A 17,294-nucleotide genomic window follows, 5' to 3' on the forward strand; every position below is an offset into this window, starting at 1 on the left:
GAGATCAAGAAGTTGGAAGCAGCAGGTCTTGTCAGAGGAGTGCTCCATCCTACGTGGTTGGCCAATCCTGTAGTCGTGCGCAAGGCAAACGGGAAATGGAGACTTTGTATCGATTTTACCGATGTTAACAAAGCTTGTCCCAAAGACCCATTTCCTTTGCCGCGCATTGACCAGATTGTTGACTCCACGGCCAGATGTGACTTGCTTTCATTTCTTGACGCATACTCAGGATACCATCAGATCTTCATGGCAGAAGAGGATGAGGAGAAGACCGCATTCATTACTCCATGTGGCACGTATTGTTTCATACGGATGCCTTTCGGATTAAAAAATGCTGGCTCAACATTTGCAAGAGTAGTCCATGTCGCTCTTGAGCCACAAATACACAGAAATGTGGAAGCCTATATGGCTGGCATAGTGGTCAAGAGCAAGGACAAGGCAACTCTGATTCAAGATTTAGACGAGACCTTTGCAAATCTGCGCAAGATCAACCTCAAGCTCAATCCCGAGAAGTGTGTGTTTGGAGTCCCCTCCGGCAAGCTTCTCGGGTTCTTCGTGTCTCAGTGGGGAATCGAAGCCAATCCCGACAAGATCAAGGCCATTGAGCAGATTGAAGCACCAAAGCGCGTCAAGGATGTACGAAGACTTGCCGGTTGCGTGGCTGCTCCTAGCAGGTTTATCTCTAGATCTGCTGAGCGCGCCCTGCCATTTTTCAAAATATTGAAAAAGGCAGGTCCAATGAAATGGACTCCGGAAGCGGAGGCTGCGCTGCAAGACTTGAAGAGATACCTGTCCTCCACTCCAATACTTGTCGCACCTAAGCCACAAGAGAAGTTGCTGCTGTATATAGCTGCAACCAATCAAGTGGTTAGTGCTGCGTTAGTAGCAGAGAGGGAGGCAGATGACGAGCCAGCAACCACGGCAGAAGCATCCAGTGACAAGCAGGGGGCTTCCCCGGCAAGCTCTGGTCCCAACAAGGATGGATCTGCGCAGACGCGCGAGGAGATACAGAAGAGAATGGTGCAGCTCCCAGTTTACTTTGTTAGTTCCCTTCTGCAGGGGGCTAGGTCAAGGTACTCTGGCGTGCAGAAATTGCTTTTCAGCCTTCTCATGGCCTCGAGAAAGCTGCGCTATTACTTCCAAGCACACGAGATCACAGTTGTCACTCGCTTTCCGCTGAAGAGGATACTACAGAATCCAGAAGCGACAGGCAGGATTGTTGAGTGGGCACTGGAACTGTCAAGCTTTGGCCTCAAGTTTGAGAGTACTTCAACTATCCAAAGCAGAGCATTGGCAGAATTCATAGCAGAATGGACGCCAACACTAGATGAAGAAATTCCAGAAACGAGCATCCCCGTCAAGGAAGCAAGCAAAGAGTGGTTGATGTACTTTGGTGGTGCCTTTTCGCTGCAAGGCGCCGGCGCTGGCATGCTGCTTGTCGCACCCACTGGAGAGCACCTCAAGTACGTAGTCCAGATGCACTTTCCCAAGGAGCAAGAAACAAACAATACTGTAGAGTATGAAGGCTTGCTTGCCGGTCTCAGGATCGCAGCAGACCTTGGGATCAAGAAGCTCATTGTCAGGGGTGACTCGCAGCTTGTCGTCCGCCAAGTGAATAAGAGCTATCAGAGTCCGTTGATGGAAGCCTACGTTGACGAAGTGAGAAAGCTAGAAGAGCACTTTGACGGCCTACAGATGGAGCATGTTCCAAGAGCTCAGAACGCCATCGCTGATGGCCTGTCAAAATGCGCCGCACTTAAGTTACCTGTGGAACCAGGGATCTTTGTGCTCAAGCTGACTCAACCGTCCGTAACACCATCAACTAGACAGAGCAAGAAGAGGAAGTTGATTTCTGGTGGCTATTTTCCGGCAGAGCTTCCCGAAGCCGCCGCCAAGAAGGTCCCCAAGATCAACGCCAAAGGCGCTGAGGAGCAGTCTGCTCCGGCAAGCCCTAGGGTTTGTTCCGTTGAAGCAGAAGCTCCCGACAAGTTTTGCTCCGGCAAGCTTGCCGGGGAACGTCAAGCTCCGGCAGAGCCGCAGGTTCTCGCCGTAGAAGCGGATGTTCCCGCAGCAGCAGATTTTCCTTTAGTCCTTGTTGTCGAGCCACAAGCTCCAGCATGGGCGCAGCAGATTGTCCATTTCCTTCAGACAGGAGAACTTCCCGAAGAGCAAGAAGAAGCGGAAAGAGTAGCCCGGCAGTCAAGTATGTACCAGTTTGTCGACAAGACACTGTACAGAAGAAGACTCAACGGTGTGAAATTGAAGTGTATTCACCGGGAAGACGGACAAAAGCTGTTGGCAGAGATACATGGAGGCATATGTGGACATCACATTGGCGCAAGAGCACTTGTCGGCAAAGCATTCCGGCAAGGTTTCTTTTGGCCGACAGCCCTCCAGGATGCGACTGCACAAGTAACCAAGTGTGAAGCGTGCCAGTTCCATTCCAAGCAGATACACCAACCAGCTCAAGCTCTCCAGACGATCCCTTTATCCTGGCCATTTTCGGTCTGGGGGCTCGACATCCTCGGCCCTTTTCCCCGAGCAGTCGGGGGCTTTGAGTACTTGTACGTTGCAATCGACAAGTTCACAAAGTGGCCGGAAGTGGAACCATTGAGGAAGGTGACAGCACAGTCAGCAGTCAAGTTCTTCAGGTTGATTGTTTGCCGCTTCGGGATCCCTAACAGGATAATCACCGACAACGGTACACAATTCACGAGCCGCACCTTCATGCAGTACGTCCAAGATCTTGGCGCCAAGGTCTGCTTTGCTTCTGTTGCTCACCCGAGAAGCAACGGTCAAGCGGAGAGGGCAAATGCTGAAGTGTTGCGTGGGCTCAAGACCAGAACTTTCGACAGGCTGCACAAGTGCGGAAGAAACTGGATCGAGGAGCTGCCGGTGGTTCTTTGGTCAATCAGGACGACGCCAAATCGAGCCACTGGCCAGACACCTTTCGCTCTAGTCTATGGAGCAGAGGCAGTTCTCCCCACGGAACTCGTATACGGGTCACCTCGAGTGCTCGCTTATGATGAGCTTGAGCAAGAGCAGCTGCGACAAGATGACGTGCTGCTCCTTGAGGAAGACCGTCTTCAGGCTGCTGCGTGAGCTGCTCGCTACCAGCAAGCTTTGCGCCGCTACCATAGCCGCAAAGTTAATGCCAAAAGTCTCGAGGAAGGCGACCTTGTTCTTTGGCGTGTTCAGTCCGCCAAGAATTCCAACAAGTTGACGCCGAAGTGGGAAGGCCCTTACCGGGTGAAACGAGTCACTAGGCCTGGCGCTGTCCGCCTTGAGACCGAAGATGCCATTCCGATGAGCAAATCCTGGAATATTGAGCATCTTCGTAAGTTTTACCCGTAAGGCGCGGTTGCCGGAACCTGTTCCGGCAACCACCTTTTGTACAAGTCTTGCCGCTGTTGCATGTAATCCTTTGTACAAAGCCGGGCGCAGACCCCGTGCACAAGTAAAGCTCATGTGCACCGCACATCTTGTCAATTTCATGCTTTCTATTTTTTGCATGTGTTATCTGACACTTTGTGCAGCACCTACTCCCCGGTAAGCAATAACGAGCCATAAGGCTCCATATCTTTATTTTCTCTTCTTTCTTTTTTTTCAAGGAAAGGAAGGTTCCCTCGCCCACAAGTTTGCCGGGGGGGAAAGGAGAAGATAATGGTATGGACCAGGCGTCGTTCAAGAAAGTTTCGCCTTGCCGGGAAGCAAACAACAGAAAAGCTAAGTTGCCAAAATTTGAGCAATCAGATTTTAAAAAAATTTAAGTTATCTCCCTTGAACGACCGCGCTTTGTATGGAAAACCTGTGCGCGGAGGAACCAACTCGTAGCTAGTTGCGCCCTTATTTTGTTTCGAGTCCGCTCAACAACTTAAGTGAGCTGCAACTAGTTGCGACAAGGTTTCTTGTCGGTAGCGGCACCGCCAGCAGGCTGCTGACGTCCCGCACTCAGTGCTCGCGGCTCAGGTGCCAGCACCGGCAAGTTCCCTAAAAGCGTAGGGTAAAAAAACATACAAAGGGAGGAATCAAGTAAAGGGAATAACATTGCAATCATTACCCGGAATAGAGTTATATTACAAAGATAGCTTGTCGCGGCTCTAACAGATTGTTTTCATAACATGACAAACAGCGACAAGAAAAGAAGAAACGGGCGGCCTAGTCTACGCGATCGCCCTCGATCCTCTTGATCCCGCTCACCTTGTCCACAATGGGTGCGACAAGGGTCTTGAGCGCCTCCAGATCAGCATCCGGCAGCAGGGTCTTGAGGACGTTGGTGAGGTTGAGGCCCGGATTGCGGAAGGCCACCTTCACCAACACTTTCTGAAGAGCTCCTGTGCAGATCTTGCGCGACTCGTCGGCCAGCTGCTTTGGGATCTTCTCCTGGAGCCGCTGAAGGGCCGTCGCCACGCCTTTGAAGAACAAGGTGAGCTTGGCGCTGGCTTGGAGGTTCTCATCAGAGGGATACCCAAGATCCTCTACCCCCAGCTGCGCCAGCTCCATGTCAATATCTGCGGCAGCACTCACGAGGCTCTCCGTCCAGTGCTCCACAGTCTCCTTAAAAGCGTTTTGGGCAGCGGCAGCACTCTCCCGCAGCGCCTTGTCGGCCTTGATCTCCTCCTTCAAGGCCACCTCCTACTCCTTGGCGCCATCCAGCGTCTTGGTCAAAGTGGTCAGCTTCAACTCAAGATCCACGTTGGAGTCCTTGGCGGCGCTGAGCTCTTTGCCCTTCTTGGCGAGATCGGCCTCCAGCTGCGCCACCTTCGTCTCCAGCTCCTTCTTGGCGGCCTCGGCGGCTGCGGCAGTATCCTCCGCTTGCTTGAGGGCTCCGCCGAATGTTCGCTCGCGCGCGGCAAGCTCCTCCTCATGGGCGTCGAGGTTGACCTTCCGCTGCGCCAGCTCACCTTCTTGCGCAAACAGCTTCTCAGCGGCAAGCCGCTGTTGCTCTCTGACTTCAGCCTTCTCGAGGAGGAAGGCCTTCTACTCTTCGGCCAGTTGCTCCCGCTCCTCCGCCAGGGACCGGAGAGCTTCCTGGTGGAGATCCCGGAGCTCCTCCGCGCGCTTCTCGATGTCTGCTCCCGCCTTCGCGACAAGCGCCTCGCGGGATTCCAGCTTGGCTTGCCGCGCGCGGTAGAGCGACAACAACTTCCGCAGCAGCCGCTCTTCCTCAGGCTCGTTGCTGCTGCTGCTCGGAGCGTCAACCAACGTCAGCCCAGCGGAGGCGAGCACCTCCCCGTCGAAGATCTCTCCCTCGACCGGCGCCCCGGACCTTGACGCCCAGGGGAGGTTGATGAAGACGCCATCGCCGGCCTTCAAGTAGACGCCTGGCTGGGGCTCTTCGGAGCCTGGCGCTGCGGCAGCGGCGGACGGGTCAGCGGTCGACGTAGCGCCTGGCGCTCCTGCAGCCTCAGGGCCGTCAGTGCGATCGCCAGACCCCTCGCCAGTTGCTGCGGCGGCAGCTTTGGCGGCCTCTGCGCCGGCGGGATCATCAGCACCGGCCGCTTCTTCGATGGCAGCAACGTCGTCGGCAGCAACCTCGGTCTCCATCGGCTCCGTAGCAGATGGGTCTGATAGCCGGAAAAGGAAGAAGAGTCAAGCAAAAACCCAAGAAGACCAAAAGAAGAAGAACCCAAGGGAAGTCTTGCAGCGAAAGGATTACCTGTACCGGGTTCTGCAGTCGTGGTCTCCGCCGTCGGGGGGCCGCTGGTGCTGTCCCTTGCCGGAGACTTCTCCCTTATCGGAAAGCTCTCCCTTGCTGAAGGACTCTCCCTTGGCTCCTGGTGGGGCTGCTCTGCTCCTACGCAAACCAACAGTCAGATATCAGCAAAGACAGAGTATCCATGCGCACCTCACAGCGGAAAGCAAACCATATACTTACGTTGGGGGCTGCTCTGGAGAAAAGTTGCCGGGTCCGGCAAGGTTGTCTCGGGCGCACCCCCTGCTGTCGTAGTGGGTTCGTCCTTGATGACGATCACCGGGACCTTGGCCCTCTTCGCTGCTCTCTGGGCCAGAGTCCTAAAAAGGAACAAGTTCAGAGTAAAGCAAATGAGATACAAGACAAGAATTGAAGAACTACAAGTACAACAAGAAGATCTTACTCTTCTTCTTCCTCGTCGGAGCTGAACGCGGAGAAGTCGAAATCCGGCTCACACCCGGCGCGATGAGGCAGAGGAGTAGTTTCCCTTGGCCGCTTGGCAGGAACGGTGGCGGTGGTCTGAGACGACCCCGCTCCGGTTGCTGTCGCGGCGTGAGAAGTGGTGGTCCGGCTAGACCCCGCTCCAGTTGCCGTCGCAGCATGAGGTGCTCCCGCGGCAACGGTGTTTGCCGCGGTGGAGCGTGTCACGCGGCGCGGCGACTGTTGACCCGCCTGCCGCTCCGCTACGTCACCGGCCTTGCGGAGACGCCTTCTTGGTGGGGATGGAGGCTCTGCTTGCGGCGAGCTGTCTGAAGATGAGGTGGAAGACGAGTTGATCTCCAGCGAGCCGCTCGTATCCTTGGCGGGCTCGCTCGACCCGGCGCCATGCCCGACAAGTTCTTTCTCGCCGACGCGCTCCACTCGCTCGGCACGGCTTCCCGCCTCTGCTGCATCTGCCTCCTCCACGGTGAATCCAAATTCGCCCGCGGCTGCGGCTGCCGCCGCCTCTTCCAACCTAGTGGCGATGCGTGTCATCTGCGCATCGGTGGTGTCGCGGGTGAGGCTGTCCTTCTCGTCGGGGCAGATCGCCACTTCTACCAAGCCATCAAAGAATTGCTGCACGACGTCGTCCGCAGGCTCTTGCCAAGTTGGGACAATTCCATGCGAGTCGCACAGCGGCATCATTGCACGGATGCGGTCGAGCGCGGAGTTGTTGCACAGCGGAACAACACCCCCCGGCAACCTGAATACTTCGGGATGTTGAGGGTCGTACTTGAACAGCTCCTGGAGCATCGCGTTAAGCTCCAGAACAGTGAAGTTGAAGTTGAGGCCCGGACGCAGCCTCATAATGTCCGCCGCATTCTTGAACTCCCAGGCGGGTCTCCCCCGTTCCTGCAGGGGGGCGATGCGGCGGCGAAGAAAATCTGCGCCAACAGCGCCTACAGTGAGCCCGGCAAGCCTGAGGCGTAGGATCCGGGTGAAAGCAATCTTTAGCCTGTCGTCTTTCGAAGCCACGTCACTCCAGTCGCTGCCGCGTGCTACAGGAGCTTGGCGCCGGGTGGTGAATGGCTGCGGGTTCTCCTCGTCAATCCAGCACCAGTCTGCTCTCCATTCCTCCCACTTGCCGCGGAACTCTCCCTCCAGATAAGTGTCCTTCTTGCCGGCCCTTGAGATCTAGGCGATCCCGCCGGATAAAGGCTCTCCTCTCTCTACTCGGGGCATAAAGAAGTGGCGAAAAAGGGCTACATTGGGATGGACTCCGACAAAGTTTTCGCAGAGATGTGCGAAGACTGCCATGGTCAGAACGGCATTGGGGGTGAAGTCAAGGAGGTGGAACCCGTAGGTGTTCATGATATCGCAGAAGAACTCAGAGAAGGGCGGGCAGAGCCCGCAGTAGAAAAACAAGGCGAAGAAAGGGTATCCGTTTGGAGCCGTCTTCCAAGCGGCGGCAGGAAGTACCTTCCTGCGCGGATGCGCTCGCGTCTCCGTCGACCAGAAGAGGTAGTAGTTCTCCCTCAGCTCCCTCGCGGCAAGCTTGGGGGGGAAGACCGCCTGCTCCTTTCGCAGCGCCGCAAGCCGCTGCGCCTCGGTCGACTTCACAACCTTCCCCTTGTCGGCTTTTGGAGCCATGACGGAAGTGGTGGAGGAGGTCGACGGCGTTGGTGGTGCTGGTGGCGATGGGGGGCAGAGCACTGCTCTCTTTCAACTTTGGGAAGACAAGGGAGCGGCGGAGATTTCCGAGATTGAAGCAGCAACTAGCGAATGGGCGAACTACCCCTGTTTCCTTTGCTTATAAAGAGGGAGGGGGCGGACGTTCCGCATTTCCGAATAAAGAAACCCCCACGATCTCTCCCACGACGCCGCATTCAACGCGTGCCGTTCGGGGAGGGCGCGGTGGATGCGGAGGGAGATACGGCGTAACCTAGGCCGCGCGTGCCCGTGCCCTGTTTTGGGCCTGGCCCAACAGCGCTCGGTACCGTGTATGGCCCAGGCCCGGGGGCTCCTGTCGGTGTACTAGAGTAGGGGTACCCTAGTATCCCGAACTTGTGCATGGGCAGTCGCAGCACCCCGCGGCAAGACTTGCCAGGTGACCGCCAAGGTCCTCCGTGGTTCCTTTAGAGCCATTCAAGGACAAAGTATCCAAGCCAAGGAGACAAGACCCCGGCAAGAGGAGCTTGCCGGGAAGGCCAACAAAAGCATCTCAAGACCCCGACAAGAGGAGCTTGCCGGGAAGGCCAACCATGGCACTTCAAGGAACTTGCCGCGACGCGCCACGCGTCCCGGCAAGGCCCGGTGAGCGACAAGCTCCCGGACGCGACAAGACAACGACCGCGGCAAGGCGCTTGCCACGGCAAGCCACCACTCTGTGCCCGCGCTCCAGCACATCCACCAACGTGTCGCTCTGGGACCCTTCCAGGCGCGCGTGGCGGGAGGCTGTGCAGCCAGCGGTGCGCGGTGGCGAGCGGCGCTGACAAGATTGCCATCGTGGCGAGCGGTGGCATCCCTGACGGTCCCTTTTGCACTGTTTAGGCGACACAGACGGGCATTTAATGCCCTTGTCCCCTGCCGTCAGGGTTAGGTATGATACACTGTAGCAGGTAGTTGTACCTACCGCAGCACCTTTCCATGTTTACCCTTTGTCTCCGTTGCCACCTGTCGGTGACCCCTTGAGCATATAAAAGGAGGCCCATGCGCAACGTAGAGGGGGGTTCGGAAAAAGAGAACACTCACGCTCGGTCTCGTTAGCTGCAGGTGTGTACTGTAGGACTCCACGCTCCCGAGCAAGAACTCAATAGAAACCACAAAGCAGGAGTAGGGTTTTACGCATCCGTGCGGCCCGAACCTGGGTAAACTGCTCGTGTATTTCGCCTCGATCTGCTCTTCGTGCGACCTCCGCCCCCGCCGAACCGAAAGGGACTCGGCCCGCCGGTCCCATAGGTGCTCGTGGATCAGTCCCCCGGCACTCTACAAGCTAGTTCAAATAATTTTACACGGGAGTTGAACCAGCTCTAAGCCAGTTCAAATAATTTTACACTAGAGTTGAACCAGCTCAACAAGCTAGTTGAAATAATTTTACACTAGAGTTGAACTAGCTCTATAACGTAGTACAGATAATTTTACACTAGAGTTAAACTAGCTCTACAGGTTAGTTCTAATAATTTAACACTAGAGTTGAACTAGCTCTATAACCTAGTACAAATAATTTTACACTAGAGTTAAACTATCTCTACAAGCTAGTTCAAATAATTTTACACTAGAGTTGAACAAGCTCTACAGGCTAGTTCAAATAATTCTACACTAGAGTTGAACTAGCTCTATAAACTAGTTTAAATAATTTTACACTAGAGTTGAACTAGCTCTATAACCTAGTACAAATAATTTTACACTAGAGTTGAACTAGCTCTATGACCTAGTACAAATAATTTTACACTAGAGTTGAACTAGCTCTATAAACTAATACAAATAATTTTACACTAGAGTTGAACTAGCTCTATGACATAGTACAAATAATTTTACACTAGAGTTGAACTAGCTCCATGGGCTAGTTCAAATAATTTTACACTAGAGTTGAAATAGCTCTATAGGCCAATTCAAATAATTTTACACTAGAGTTGAACTAGCTCTACATGCTAGGTCAAATAATTTTACACTAGAGTTAAACTAGCTCTATAACCTAGTACAAATAAGTTCACACTAGAGTTGAACTAGCTCTATAACCTAGTACAAATGATTTTACACTACTGTTGAACTAGCTCTACAAGCAAGTTCAAATAATTTTACCCTAGAGTTGAACTAGCTCTATAACCTAGTACAAATAATTTTACACTAGAGTTAAACTAGCTCTACAAGTTAATTCAAATAATTTTACACTAGAGTTGAACTAGCTCTACAGTCTAATTCAAATAGTTTACACTAGAGTTGAACTAGCTCTATAACCTAGTATAAATAATTTTACACTAGAGTTGAACTAGCTCTATAACCTAGTATAAATAATTTTACACTAGATTTGAACTAGCTCTATAACCTAGTACAAAGAATTTTACACTAGAGTTGAACTAGGTCTATGACCTAGTACAAATAATTTTACACTAGAGCTGAACTAGCTCTATTGGCAAGTTCCAATAATTTTACACTAGAGTTGAACTAGCTCTATAGGCTAGTTCAAATAATTTTACAATAGAGTTTAACTAGCTCTACAAGCTAGTTCAAATAATTTTACACTAGAGTTGAACTAGCTCCACAAGCCAGTTCAAATAATTTTACACTAGAGTTGAACCAGCTCTACAAGCTAGTTTAAATAATTTTACACTAGAGTTGAACTAGCTCTATAGCGTAGTACAAGTAACTTTACACTAGAGTTGAATTAGCTCTAGAAGCTAGGTCAAATAATTTTACACTAGAGTTGAACTAGCTCTATAACCTAGAACAAATAATTTTACACTAGACTTGAACAAGCTGTATAACATAGTACAAATAATTTTACCCTACTTTTGAACTAGCTCTGCAAGCTAGGTGAAATAATTTTACACTACAGTTGAACTAGCTCTATAACATAGTAAAAATAATTTTACACTAGAGTTGAACAAGCTATATAACCTAGTACAAATAATTTTAGACTGGAGTTGAACTAGCTCTATAACCTAGTATAAATAATTTTACACTAGAGTTGAACTAGCTCTACAGGCTAGTTCAAATAATTTTACACTGGAGTTGAACTAGCTCTACAGGCTAGTTCAAATAGTTTTACACTAGAGTTGAACTAGCTCTATAACCTAGTACAAATAATTTTACACTAGAGTTGAACTAGCTCTATAACCTAGTATAAATAATTTTACACTAGATTTGAACTAGCTCTATAACCTAGTACAAATAATTTTACACTAGAGTTGAACTAGGTCTATGACCTAGTACAAATAATTTTACACTAGAGCTGAACTAGCTCTATCGGCAAGTTCCAATAATTTTACACTAGAGTTGAACTAGCTCTACAAGCTAGTTCAAATAATTTTTCACTAAAGTTGAACTAGCTCTACATGCTAGTTCAAATAGTTTTACACTAATCTTGAACTACCTCTACAAGATAGTTTAAATAAGTTTACACTAGATTTGAACTTGCTCCATAACCTAGTACAAATAATTTTACACTAGAGTTGAACTAGCTCCACAAGCCAGTTCAAATAATTTTACACTAGAGTTGAACCAGCTCTACAAGCTAGTTTAAATAATTTTACACTAGAGTTGAACTAGCTCTATAACGTAGTACAAGTAACTTTACACTAGAGTTGAATTAGCTCTACAAGCTAGGTCAAATAATTTTACACTAGAGTTGAACTAGCTCTATAACCTAGAACAAATAATTTTACAATAGACTTGAACTAGCTGTATAACATAGTACAAATAATTTTACCCTACTTTTGAACTAGCTCTGCAAACTAGGTGAAATAATTTTACACTACAGTTGAACTAGCTCTATAACATAGTAAAAATAATTTTACACTAGAGTTGAACAAGCTATATAACCTAGTACAAATAATTTTAGACTGGAGTTGAACTAGCTCTATAACCTAGTACAAATAATTTTACACTAGAGTTGAGCTAGCTCTACAGGCTAGTTCAAATAATTTAACACTGCAGTTGAACTAGCTCTACAGGCTAGTTCAAATAGTTTTACACTAGAGTTGAACTAGCTCTATAACCTAGTACAAATAATTTTACACTAGAGTTGAACTAGCTCTACAAGCTAGGTCAAATAATTTTATACTTGAGTTGAACTAGCTCTATAACCTAGTACAAATAATTTTACACTAGAGTTGAACTAGCTCTATAACCTAGTACAAATAATTTTACACTAGAGTTGAACTAGATCTATAAACTAGTACAAATAATTTTAACTAGAGTTGAACTAGCCCTATAACCTAGTACCAATAATTTTACACTAGAGTTGAATTGGCTCTATGAGCTAGTACAAGTAATTTTACACTAGAGTTGAACTAGCTCTATAGGCTAGTTCAAATAATTTAAACTAGAGTTGAACTAGCTCTATAGGCTAGTTCAAATAATTTTACACTAGAGTTGAACTAACTCTACAAGCTAGTTCAAATAATTTTACACTAGAGTTGAACTAGCTCTATAACGTAGTACAAATAACTTTACACTAGAGCTGAACTAGCTCTAGAAGCTAGGTCAAATAATTTTACACTAGAGTTGAACAAGCTCTATAACCTAGAACAAATAATTTTACACTAGACTTGAACTAGCTCTATAACCTAGTACTAATAATTTTACACTACTTTTTAACTAGCTCTACAAGCTAGCTGAAATAAATTTACACTAGAGTTGAACTAGCTCTATAACATAGTACAAATAATTTTACACTAGAGTTGAACTAGCTATATAACCTAGTACAAATAATTTTAGACTAGAGTTGAACTAGCTCTATAACCTAGTACAAATAATTTTACACTAGAGTTGAACTAGCTCTACAGGCTAGTTCAAATAATTTTACACTTGAGTTGAACTAGCTCTAAAGGCTAGTTCAAATAGTTTTACACTAGAGTTGAACTGGCTCTATAACCTAGTACAAATAATTTAACACTAGAGTTGAACTAGCTCTACAAGCTAGGTCAAATAATTTTAAACTAGTGTTGAACTAGCTCTATAACCTAGTACAAATAATTGTACACTAGAGTTGAACTAGCTCTACAACCTAGTACAAATAATTTTACACTATTGGTTAACCAGCTCTACAAGCTAGTTCAAATAATTTTACACTAGAGTTGAACTAACTCTATAACCTAGTACAAACAATTTTATACTAGATTTAAACTAGCTCTACAAGCTAGTTCAAAAAAACTTTACACTAGAGTTGAACAAGCACTACAGGCTAGTTCAAATAATTTTACACTAGAGTTGAACTAGCTCTACAAGCTTGTTCAGATAATTTTACATTGGAGTTGAACAAGCTCTATAACCTAGTACAAATAATTATACACTAGAGTTGAACTAGCTCTACAAGCTAGGTCAAATAATTTTACACTTGAGTTGAACTAGCTCTATAACCTATTACAAATAATTTTACACTGGAGTTGAACCAGCTCTATGACCTAGTACAAATAATTTTACACTGCAGTTGAACTAGCTCTACAACCTAGTAGGAACAATTTTACACTAGAGTTGAACTAGCTGTATGACCTAGTACAAATAATTTTACACTAGAGTTGAACTAGCTCTATAGGCTAGTTCAAATAATTTTCCACTAGAGTTGAACTAGCTCTACAAGCTAGTTCAAATAATTACACACTAGAGTTGAACTATCTCTACAAGCTAGTTCAAATAATTTTACACTAGAGTTGAACTAGCTCTACAGTCTAGTTCAAATAATTTTACACTAGAGTTGAACTAGCTCTATAAGCTAATTCAAATAATTTTACACTACTGTTGAACTAGCTCTGTAACCTAGTACAAATAATATTACACTAGAGTTAAACTAGCTCTACAAGTTAGTTCAAATAATATTACACTACAGTTGAGCTAGCTCTACAGTCTAGGTCAAATAGTTTTACACTAGAGTTGAACTACCTCTATAACCTAGTACAAATAATTTTACACTAAAATTGAACTAGCTCTATAACATAGCACAAATAATTTTACGCTAGAGTTGAACTAGCTCTACAAGCTAGTTCAAATAATGTTACACTAAAGTTGAACTAGCTCTACATGCTAGTTCAAATAGTTTTACACTAATCTTGAACTACCTCTACAAGGTAGTTTAAATAATTTTACACTAGACTTGAACTAGCTCTATAACCTAGTTCAAATAGTTTTACACTAGAGTTGAACTAGCTCTACAAACTAGGTCAAATAATTTTACACTTGAGTTGAACTAGTTCTATAAACTAGTACAAATAATTTTACACTAGAGTTGAACTACCTCTATAACCTACTACAAATGATTTTACACTACTGTTGAACTAGCTCTATAATATAGTTCAAATAATTTTACACTAGAGTTGAACTAGCTCTATAACCTAGCACAGATAATTTTACACTAGAGTTAAAATAGCTCTACAAGCTAGTTCAAATAATTTTACACTAGAGTTGAAGTAGCTCTATAACCTAGTAAAAATAATTTTACACTAGAGTTAAACTATCTCTACAAGCTAGTCCAAATAATTTTACACTAGAGTTGAACAAGCTCTACAGGCTAGTTCAAATAATTCTACACTAGAGTTGAACTAGCTCTACAAGCTAGTTTAAATAATTTTACACTAGAGTTGAACTAGCTCTATAACCTAGTACAAATAATTTTACACTAGAGTTGAACTAGCTCTATGACCTAGTACAAATAATTTTACACTAGAGCTGAACTAGCTCTATTGGCAAGTTCCAATAATTTTACACTAGAGTTGAACTAGCTCTATAGGCTAGTTCAAATAATTTTACAATAGAGTTTAACTAGCTCTACAAGCTAGTTCAAATAATTTTACACTAGAGTTGAACTAGCTCCACAAGCCAGTTCAAATAATTTTACACTAGAGTTGAACCAGCTCTACAAGCTAGTTTAAATAATTTTACACTAGAGTTGAACTAGCTCTATAGCGTAGTACAAGTAACTTTACACTAGAGTTGAATTAGCTCTAGAAGCTAGGTCAAATAATTTTACACTAGAGTTGAACTAGCTCTATAACCTAGAACAAATAATTTTACACTAGACTTGAACAAGCTGTATAACATAGTACATATAATTTTACCCTACTTTTGAACTAGCTCTGCAAGCTAGGTGAAATAATTTTACACTACAGTTGAACTAGCTCTATAACATAGTAAAAATAATTTTACACTAGAGTTGAACAAGCTATATAACCTAGTACAAATAATTTTAGACTGGAGTTGAACTAGCTCTATAACCTAGTATAAATAATTTTACACTAGAGTTGAACTAGCTCTACAGGCTAGTTCAAATAATTTTACACTGGAGTTGAACTAGCTCTACAGGCTAGTTCAAATAGTTTTACACTAGAGTTGAACTAGCTCTATAACCTAGTACAAATAATTTTACACTAGAGTTGAACTAGCTCTATAACCTAGTATAAATAATTTTACACTAGATTTGAACTAGCTCTATAACCTAGTACAAATAATTTTACACTAGAGTTGAACTAGGTCTATGACCTAGTACAAATAATTTTACACTAGAGCTGAACTAGCTCTATCGGCAAGTTCCAATAATTTTACACTAGAGTTGAACTAGCTCTACAAGCTAGTTCAAATAATTTTTCACTAAAGTTGAACTAGCTCTACATGCTAGTTCAAATAGTTTTACACTAATCTTGAACTACCTCTACAAGATAGTTTAAATAAGTTTACACTAGATTTGAACTAGCTCCATAACCTAGTACAAATAATTTTACACTAGAGTTGAACTAGCTCCACAAGCCAGTTCAAATAATTTTACACTAGAGTTGAACCAGCTCTACAAGCTAGTTTAAATAATTTTACACTAGAGTTGAACTAGCTCTATAACGTAGTACAAGTAACTTTACACTAGAGTTGAATTAGCTCTACAAGCTAGGTCAAATAATTTTACACTAGAGTTGAACTAGCTCTATAACCTAGAACAAATAATTTTACACTAGACTTGAACTAGCTGTATAACATAGTACAAATAATTTTACCCTACTTTTGAACTAGCTCTGCAAACTAGGTGAAATAATTTTACACTACAGTTGAACTAGCTCTATAACATAGTAAAAATAATTTTACACTAGAGTTGAACAAGCTATATAACCTAGTACAAATAATTTTAGACTGGAGTTGAACTAGCTCTATAACCTAGTACAAATAATTTTACACTAGAGTTGAGCTAGCTCTACAGGCTAGTTCAAATAATTTAACACTGCAGTTGAACTAGCTCTACAGGCTAGTTCAAATAGTTTTACACTAGAGTTGAACTAGCTCTATAACCTAGTACAAATAATTTTACACTAGAGTTGAACTAGCTCTACAAGCTAGATCAAATAATTTTATACTTGAGTTGAACTAGCTCTATAACCTAGTACAAATAATTTTACACTAGAGTTGAACTAGCTCTATAACCTAGTACAAATAATTTTACACTAGAGTTGAACTAGCTCTATAAACTAGTACAAATAATTTTAACTAGAGTTGAACTAGCCCTATAACCTAGTACCAATAATTTTACACTAGAGTTGAATTGGCTCTATGAGCTAGTACAAGTAATTTTACACTAGAGTTGAACTAGCTCTATAGGCTAGTTCAAATAATTTTACACTAGTGTTGAACTAACTCTACAAGCTAGTTCAAATAATTTTACACTAGAGTTGAACTAGCTCTATAACGTAGTACAAATAACTTTACACTAGAGTTGAACTAGCTCTAGAAGCTAGGTCAAATAATTTTACACTAGAGTTGAACAAGCTCTATTAGCTAGAACAAATAATTTTACACTAGACTTGAACTAGCTCTATAACCTAGTACTAATAATTTTACACTACTTTTTAACTAGCTCTACAAGCTAGCTAAAATAAATTTACACTAGAGTTGAACTAGCTCTATAACATAGTACAAATAATTTTACACTAGAGTTGAACTAGCTATATAACCTAGTACAAATAATTTTAGACTAGAGTTGAACTAGCTCTATAACCTAGTACAAATAATTTTACACTAGAGTTGAACTAGCTCTACAGGCTAGTTCAAATAATTTTACACTTGAGTTGAACTAGCTCTAAAGGCTAGTTCAAATAGTTTTACACTAGAGTTGAACTGGCTCTATAACCTAGTACAAATAATTTAACACTAGAGTTGAACTAGCTCTACAAGCTAGGTCAAATAATTTTAAACTAGTGTTGAACTAGCTCTATAACCTAGTACAAATAATTGTACACTAGAGTTGAACTAGCTCTACAACCTAGTACAAATAATTTTACACTATTGGTTAACCAGCTCTACAAGCTAGTTCAAATAATTTTACACTAGAGTTGAACTAACTCTATAACCTAGTACAAACAATTTTATACTAGATTTAAACTAGCTCTACAAGCTAGTTCAAAAAAACTTTACACTAGAGTTGAACAAGCACTACAGGCTAGTTCAAATAATTTTACACTAGAGTTGAACTAGCTCTACAAGCTTGTTC

The sequence above is a fragment of the Triticum urartu genome, chromosome 3A, assembly GCF_056163025.1.
Source record: "Triticum urartu cultivar PI428250 chromosome 3A, HENAU_Tu73, whole genome shotgun sequence".
NCBI lineage: Eukaryota > Viridiplantae > Streptophyta > Magnoliopsida > Poales > Poaceae > Triticum > Triticum urartu.